The sequence below is a fragment of the Neltuma alba genome, unplaced genomic scaffold (genome assembly GCF_004799145.2).
Source record: "Neltuma alba isolate B1F8T4 unplaced genomic scaffold, ASM479914v2 tig00011818_pilon, whole genome shotgun sequence".
NCBI lineage: Eukaryota > Viridiplantae > Streptophyta > Magnoliopsida > Fabales > Fabaceae > Neltuma > Neltuma alba.
Window position 1 is genome coordinate 194,007 of NW_021636432.1, and position 8,671 is coordinate 202,677.

An 8,671-nucleotide genomic window follows, 5' to 3' on the forward strand; every position below is an offset into this window, starting at 1 on the left:
CAACACAACTCCCACCATTCCATATCTCGCCTTTTCATTCTCCGGCACTTCAGCCAACGCCGTCAAGCCACGTGGCCGAGAAGTTTGAGTCTGTGGTCTTATTTTTATTTATAGATCATTTTTAACATATTTTATTCAAATAAAAAATTAAATCTTATTAATCTTATTTTAAAATTTAACAGCTTTCTAATTTTGCGTCTATTTAATACATATATATGCACGTTTTAAGAAAATAATAATTTACACAATAATATATAAAAGGCAAAATAGTTATAATTAATACAATAGTCATATTAAAAATACAATTATGTGAGCATGATTTAAAAAAAAAAAACTACTGACTTGTAAATCGGATGAAAAGTGTAGTGTGTGTATATATTGAATTTTATAATTAGCGAGGCACATATAAGTTCTGTGAAGGGACGTAGGAAGTTTTGAAGGGGTCCTACACGGCCAAAGCGGCTCAATATTTCGCCTTTTCATTCTCTGGCACATCAGCCAACTGCTCCCTCAAGCCGCGTGCCCCCGAAGTTGGAGTCTTCTCTCCCTCTAATTTTATTTGTAGGGAACTTTTAAGGCTGGAAAGGGAAAATAACTACCAACGTCTCAAGCAGGTATAAGGCAACCGCGGAGAGCCAAGTCATGGATCGCTTACTTGTGCCCCAATCCTACGCACGCTGCTTCAAAATTTTCCCCACAATTTCTATGTAAATTTCTTCCCATTTCCTTCCCTTGTCATGAAATCTACGTTAATGCAACTCTATAAATACCTCTGCTTCACCAACAAGCTTCACAACACCAATATTCCTCTCCATCTATCTATCTATCATCTACCTCTTAATTCTCTCAGTTTTTCTGCATAACAAGCTAGCTAGCCTGCTTCTTTATCCCCATCCTAAGGCTTCCAAACATTATCCTTAGATATGAATTCTAAAAGCATAAACCCCCAGAAGGTTTTCAGGCCACCACCACCAACTCAGACTCAGGCGGCGGCTTCCAAAACTGCCAATGGCACTAAAATGCCAACCACGCAGAAGAGTTTTTCCAAAGCAAATACGCCCCATCCTCCTCACTCTCAGACTCCTTTAAGAACTCCCACCCAAATCCCCACCACCGCCAAGGTCTTTACCAAGAGACCATGATCCATGCACTTCTCCATCAGGTTCATTATTCTTTCTTTCTTTTGTTTTAAAATACTGGTCCTAATTATGATAACTAGTTTATAATGTAAGTTGCACTACAAACTAGTCCTTATAATTAGGACAGCAGGTAGTACCCTTTTTCATTAGGAAAACATGGGTTCAATGTTAATTACTCCTCCATATCAGTTCTGATGATGAGTTTCTATAAGTATGCCATGATACCTACCTACCTTATCTTTTACGTACGTGGCAAGAGTTTTCGCATATTGGCCATATATATATATATATATATATATTTTCCATTGAAGAATTTTATAGTACCTGAGAACTGGGGCACGTACTACTTTTCTTTATCTCTCGTCAATTCTTTTCAAAATATATTTTAATCTTAATTTCTCCAAATCCATCCATACAAAAAACTATGACCAGCTCCTTAACATAATTAGTCTTTTGGCTTGTATATACATATTATGCGTAGCCGTCTTCATCATTCCTTCTTTCAATACTCTGCTGATTCCTAATTTCATTTCGATTTTTCATTTTCATGCAGATTGTGGAAAAGTGCCAGTGATATTGAAGCGAGAGGGCTTGTATTATAGAAGAACACACACACACACACACAAACGGGGCAACCATATATATATATTATAGCAGAGAGATGAAGCAATAATATATGTTTTGCGTCTAGATTTGATTTAATTTGTTGTCCTTTAATTTGTTTGCTTCCATAAATATAATGATAATTAGACCATGGATTCAATCTTCCCGAATATTCTCACTCACCAAACTGTAGCAATAGCAATATAATGTTTAAATCTGTCCAATCATAAATAATTATTTTTACATTTTGATGGAGTGAAAAATTTTCTTATGCATATTTTTAATACCAATATAAAAATTATATCTATATACTACCTCCGGTCTCACATGACTCACTAATCAATTTGTAGTTCCATTTAATACACGAAAGGGAGTGGGGGCCCACCTTAGTTGACCTTCCAAATCATATACGACGTTTTTTAAAATGAAATGGCTACCAAATCATATAACAATTAATAACTTCCCAATTACTTTCTCAATAACGCACTCACAAATTTGATATACTACTATATACATATATAATTATTTTCGGCCGAATTTTTTTTAAAGCAAATTTCACCTGTAAACTCAATGAAATTTCATGCGCCACATAAGTAAAAAATTTTAGTTTAGAATAATGTTTATTTGAATTAGAAAAAGAAGAAAGCATATAGTAGAAGTCGATTTGTTTAGAATACGAATTAAAAAAAATTTATTATTTGACTAATTCAAACGCAGGAAAACGGTAGCTAGGACTCACCGTCCGCAGAAATGAAACTAAATAAATGCGTTGCATGATCAATCTTAAATTTACAATCCTAATTTTTTAGACAAATAATTTTTCAATAACCACAACGTCGCGTTATATTCCTCTAGGTAATCAATACATGTTATACATTTCGGATATTTTTAATTATATATGTGAATATGTTTACCATATTAGGATTTATTAGATGCATATATTGGTCAGTTTACTGATATTCGTTTAATTTAAATTTAATTAATTTGTTCCTTTGACTTTAGGTCCGATTGATTTGATGGATGTCGTTACAATACTGTAAACCAATCTCCTGGATCTTTGTTGTTTTGTTTATAAACCTTTGTTGAATAAATAAAACTTTGTCTTCAAGCTGGAAATTAAACCAGAAAGGGACGTTCAATATTTTGTCTTCCTAGTTTAAAATATATACTACTCCTCCGGTCCTAATTATAAGACCCAATTGACTTATTTGAGGAGATTAAGGAAGTAAGTTAAGTTGGTTATTTATAATAAATAAGTGTTGTCATTCCTAAAATATCCTTACTAATTAAGTATATTGGCTAAAACTATCATTATTAGAAGGATTATCTTGAAAAAAAATACATAAATATAAGAGACAAAATGGATTAGGGTCTTATAATTAGGACCAAATAAAAAGTCAAATGGGGTCTTATAATAAGAACCAGAGGAGTATTACACATATGGGTCAATATGTTATTAAAAATATATGGTAAAAAATGATTTTTTTAACAATAATAATACTTTACAATCAAATAATTAATTATGATCTTTTCTGTACAATTGTAAAACAGAAATGTGAAGTGAGATAGACATATGTCAAATGTTGTACAATATTATGTTATATATATTTATAATGTTTTTAATTGTAGGGACCGCATAATCAAAGAAATTCAGCTTAACCTGAAAAATATTTAAATAGAAATTCTAGATAATATTTAGATTCAAGTTGGTAATAAGCAATTAAAAACAATTTTCTTTTACAAACAATTAACTGTTTACTGTCAAACGATATTATTATACAATTAACTAAATAATCATCAATTTTTTCAAATGTATTCTCCAATCTAACGTTCATCTTAGATTGTTTTTAACCCTTCTCGGACGTTTAGAAAACGCCTAAATTAATTAAATTATATGATCGGCATAACACTCATCAGCTGATTATCGTCATTACATGAGAATTTCCCTGTTTATCCATCTACCGTAAAACATATAATAGTATATATGTTTATTTTTTATATATAGACTATTGAATATTAAAAAATAAATAAAAGCGAAATAAATTGATGTGAAAATTCTAACATATAGCTTGTGATAATATCGCTTTTTTAATTGAAAAATCCTTCTGAAAAGAAATTATATGAAATGATATGTACGATATTTTTGGCAGTAAATAAAAGAATAGGAAAGAGACAGGTCAATGCTTTGAGAATTTCCGGCAAGCTGTGACGAAATCTCCTGTAATTTGTTTGACTAACTCAAACTCAATCACCCAAAAATTAAAAAAACCATTAATATTTTATTTTGTGAGGTTCCCAATTCATTTGCTTGATTGCCTCTGTCTATTTCCGGTTAACCTATGTCAATCTTTCTTTAAAGAAAATATTCTGGGGTATTTTAAAAAATCTTCACATACCAACTTTTAAATTTATCCACTCATTAGTAATTTATAATCATTAATTATTTTCTACAAAATGACAGTTGAAAAGAAATTAAGGAAATAGGTATATGGATTAACAGTTAAATTTTTTTTAGTAATTAATTCAGACGCAAATTAAGGTACCTTTTATAACTGGGACGACATGGCTAATGTCACATTTCGGTTGTTAAAGAAAAAGATCTCTAATTTTATATGATTCTAATTCTGTGGTCATTGTGATTTGGAAAACGCGTAACTGGATATTACATATAAATATTAAATTAATAATATGTTGGACCAAGTTGTATTTAATTTATTCCAAAGATATATAGTAGTTACATAATAATTTCCCTAATAGTCTATGATACCCAAAGCAAAAAATAAAATAGAAAACCCAGCCACAAATTAAGGTGAAAGTTCCATCGCAAAGTCGGTCGGTGAAGATATTGAAATTTTGAGTTCTTCTGAAAAGAAAGGTTTCAAAATATTCAAAGGTCAACGGAATGAGAGGAAAGCAAGTCATTGATGCAAATATATAGGTTGCACCATCCATCATTTAAAAATAATTAGCGTACCTAAATTCTCAAATTTTATATAATACAAAATAAAAAAATACCTATTTTTTTCTCATATATTCCACACAACTTAAAAATGAATTGGTAACAAAATACACACACATAATTAATTAGATATATACACATATGTAAACATATATAGATATATACACATATATAAACATATATAACTACATCTGTATATATCCACAACAATATTAAAAGCCTTATATAATTATCTGCGTAAGTGTGGATTGGTTATATGGATCCTATGACACTATTTTGGTCTGTTTAAAATTAACTTCTTCAATACGCCATTGACCAGTATAGTAGTTACAATTTATGTAAAATCTCCCTCTCTCTCTCTATACATATAATATAAAAAAAATCTAATAAGCTATATCTTGTGTTGGCACCAAGTGCACGGTTATGACAAGTAATAAAGTGATGATATAAAGTATCGCTTTCATGAAAATTTGGTTTCAAAACCTGATCAAGTATTGATTATAACACTTTTGCTTAATTTGAATAATACAAATATCTAACTATTTATAAAATTAAAAATTAATAAAAAGAAAAAGTGATTCTTCAATTCTAAAGATTTAAAGGGACCCGTTATTATTTATTCCCCTTATATTTCAAAAGTACTCAATTCAATCCCCATTATATTTGCTTCTTAATTATAGATTATGCCAGTCAAAGAAACTAAATTATCTATAAATGCTCTCTTAAGTCTCTAAATAGGTGTTTATCTCGATTAATTCCTTAATTAATATCTTAATTAATTAATTAAGCCCCAATTTTAGGTGTAAAACTTTTGTTAGTATATAAGATTAATGAGTATATCTTTGTCTCATTAACAAAATCATTCATCCAACTCGCAAATTTCAAGTTCTAACACAGAACTTTTTCAGGCCCCTCAATCCAATATCAATGGCACTTCACCACATGCTGTATCAAAATTAAAATAAAATTGAATGAGAAAATATACAAAGAAAAATAAGAAAGGGACATATATACACCTAGAAAATACGAGAAAATTGAGAAATGACGTGTCATATATATACTTTTTTATTTGGATATGGTAATTATTTAAGACTATTTTATGAGAAGGCACAATCCCTAGGGGAGGTACTTTCAAAATAGATCGAATAAATTAATCAATTCTTTAAGGGGGAAAAGGCCGCTTTGAATTTTAAGTTATTCATACGTATACCTTGTTGTTTGTTGTGTGGAATGTCTGAATAATAAAATAAAGTTCGGTACTGTACGTGGAATCAATTATTATTTCACTTTTTGAGAAAAGAAAGTTTGTCCTTATATATAGTATATGCACTTTTCTTTTTTCTTTTTGGCCATCTAGCATAACATTCAAATAAATACTATTACATTCTTCCTTCCCAATTGAAGGGTTATTTCCAGCAGTAACTTAAATGATAAGTTGAAGAATTCAAACATTAATTCCAAACATTCACATATATATAGTATTTATATTTCTCATTTATTATTATTGGATATTTAATTTCACCTCAGTAAATTAAGTTTAGCCATCACAACTTCACCTAATAGTTACTTCTGAAACACGTTTCAATTAGTTGCCCTTATTTAATTAAACTGAAAATTCTGTTTGCACATGACAATTCGGTCAAATTTACTAGATTTTGAATTTAGAAACTGATAGAGCAAGCGATGACAAGAAAGGTTAATATGGAACCCACACGGTCTGTTTGTAAGAAAAAGTCAAGCTTGATATATATTGAAATTAGGCTATTCCCAGAATTGAATTACCGAGAGATAATAATCAATCCCAATAGAAGTGAACGATATCCAGCATTCGATTAGAAATTAAGGAACTAGTGTAGGTTGATTATTATTAGATCCAACGGATATGATCATATCGTCAATATTAGCATATTTACGTATGATGAATTCAATTTCCTCAAACGTTTGAAAAACATCTGTAATTATATAAATATATGTTTTGGAGCAAGAAAACATATAAATACGTGTAAAAAGTCAACGGAACGATAAATTTTGATTAACTATTATGGAATGCCGAAAACTCCCCATTTATATTTTGGGAAAATCAACCTTTGGGCCCCTGTATTTTTTATTTGTTGTCATTTAATCTCTAAACTTTAACTTGATATAACTCAATCCTTATAGTTTTAATCATTCAAAATTGGGATAATTAATCCACAGCTTCTTATGGTTTCAACTAATTTTGAATCAGGTTTTTATAGTTTTTTTTATCATGTTCTTATACTTTCACCTGTTTTTAATTAGATCCTTGTATTTATTTTTCTTTTTTATCAAGTCCTTATAAGTTCACCTTATTTTTAATTAAGTCCCTGAATTTTTTATTCTTTATTTTATAAATTCTAATAGTACTACTATATAAACATAAAATAGTATATATTATTTAATATTAGTTTATAAACAATAATATTCTAAAGATATTGAATTATTATAATGATTTTAATTTTTTCAGCAAAAAAATTAATTGTTCTAAAAAATTTTCCTGAATTAATTAATTATATTATTTTTTATTACATAATTATTAATTTAATTTAATTATTAATATTTTATATTTCAGTATTAATCTATTTAATTAAGCTTATATTTAATTAATAAATAAAAATTAAAACTACATGGACTTGATTAAAAATTTAGTGAAATTATAAGGACTTAATTAAAAGAAAAATAAATACAAAGACCTAATTAAAAAAAGGTAAAAGTATAAGGACCTCATAAAAAGAAAAAAAAAACTATAGGGATTTAATTCAAAATTCATTAAAACTATAATGACTTACGGATTAATTAACCCTTCAAAATTTTAATCTTGAAGTTTCATGATATGTACATGATTTTATTTTTAAAAATACGTATGAAACAATATAACATTTAAATTGATAAAACCATATGGACTAAACCGCATTGAATTAAAGTTTAAAAATCAAATCAAAATTTTATTCCGTTAGATCTTTAAATTAATAATAAATGGACTGGCTTATTTATTTTGTAAGTACCAGAAGAAGTTGAAAACAGTGATATATACACGCACACACGCACTTTCGTCGCCTAAAATTAAATTAAAAGGGGAGACATATCGAATGCGGCGTTCTGTTTTGACCCTTTCTGAGTGCCGACGACATATTTGCAAAAAGAGCAAGGAAACAGATTAAGGAATGAAGCAGCTTGCAATTGAATATTATTAACTCCATTGTCTGTATCATCAGACAAGAAGTAATCAAATTAAGGAACGGGATAAAGAACCTAATCACATTATTGTGCCCCACGTACGTACTTGGATTCTCCTTTTATGCCGAGTTGCCGACCCACTTAATTATTGAATCCATATATAATAATTAATGACGTAGCGCCTTCATCAGCAAGATTAATTATCTGCAAATATGAAAATGAAACCCAAAGGGGGCTATAATAACATAATAAAATGCTTTCATTATGATGTGAATAAACACGTAAAAACATCGCCTCTACTCATGAGAGCCAGCATGGTGAACCTGATCGAGAACGAAGATGTCACAAGAAAAAGGAGTGAACATATATATATGTGTGTGTGTAGTAACCTGAGAAATGGACTTATGAAATGGGTCATGACTAATCATCGACTCTTGGAAAAGTGATCCTGCGGAGTACCAGGTCTGGTGTTTGAGGACTGAGTCCGAGGAGCAGGACCAGTGGTAGGGCAAAGAGCACTCTGGGTGTTGATGCTTGAAGAACTCATACTGCTTCTCCTTCTTCTTCCGCTTGGAATCTTGGATCATATTGTCTCTTGTTAGCTTTAAGTCTACTGTTGTGGATTTAAAAATTTAATTAAGCATTGGTTTTTAGTATCCTTAATTTCATTTTACTATTCTGGTGCCAGTTAGTAATTTGAATTTTGAGAAAAATATTTTGAGGCAATTCGAGGTGGCTTGGTTGTTGGATTAAAAGCTTAATTATAATTCTTAAT

At 29.6% G+C, this 8,671-nt stretch overlaps 1 long non-coding RNA gene across 1 annotated transcript; it reads left to right on the forward strand.

Moving 5' to 3' along the window:
* Nucleotides 1–773: 773 nt before the first annotated feature.
* Nucleotides 774–1,893, forward strand: LOC114718170 (uncharacterized). The gene is made up of 2 exons (XR_003737788.1): nt 774–1,162; nt 1,693–1,893. It is a non-coding gene; the product is annotated as an uncharacterized LOC114718170 (long non-coding RNA).
* Nucleotides 1,894–8,671: the final 6,778 nt, after the last annotated feature.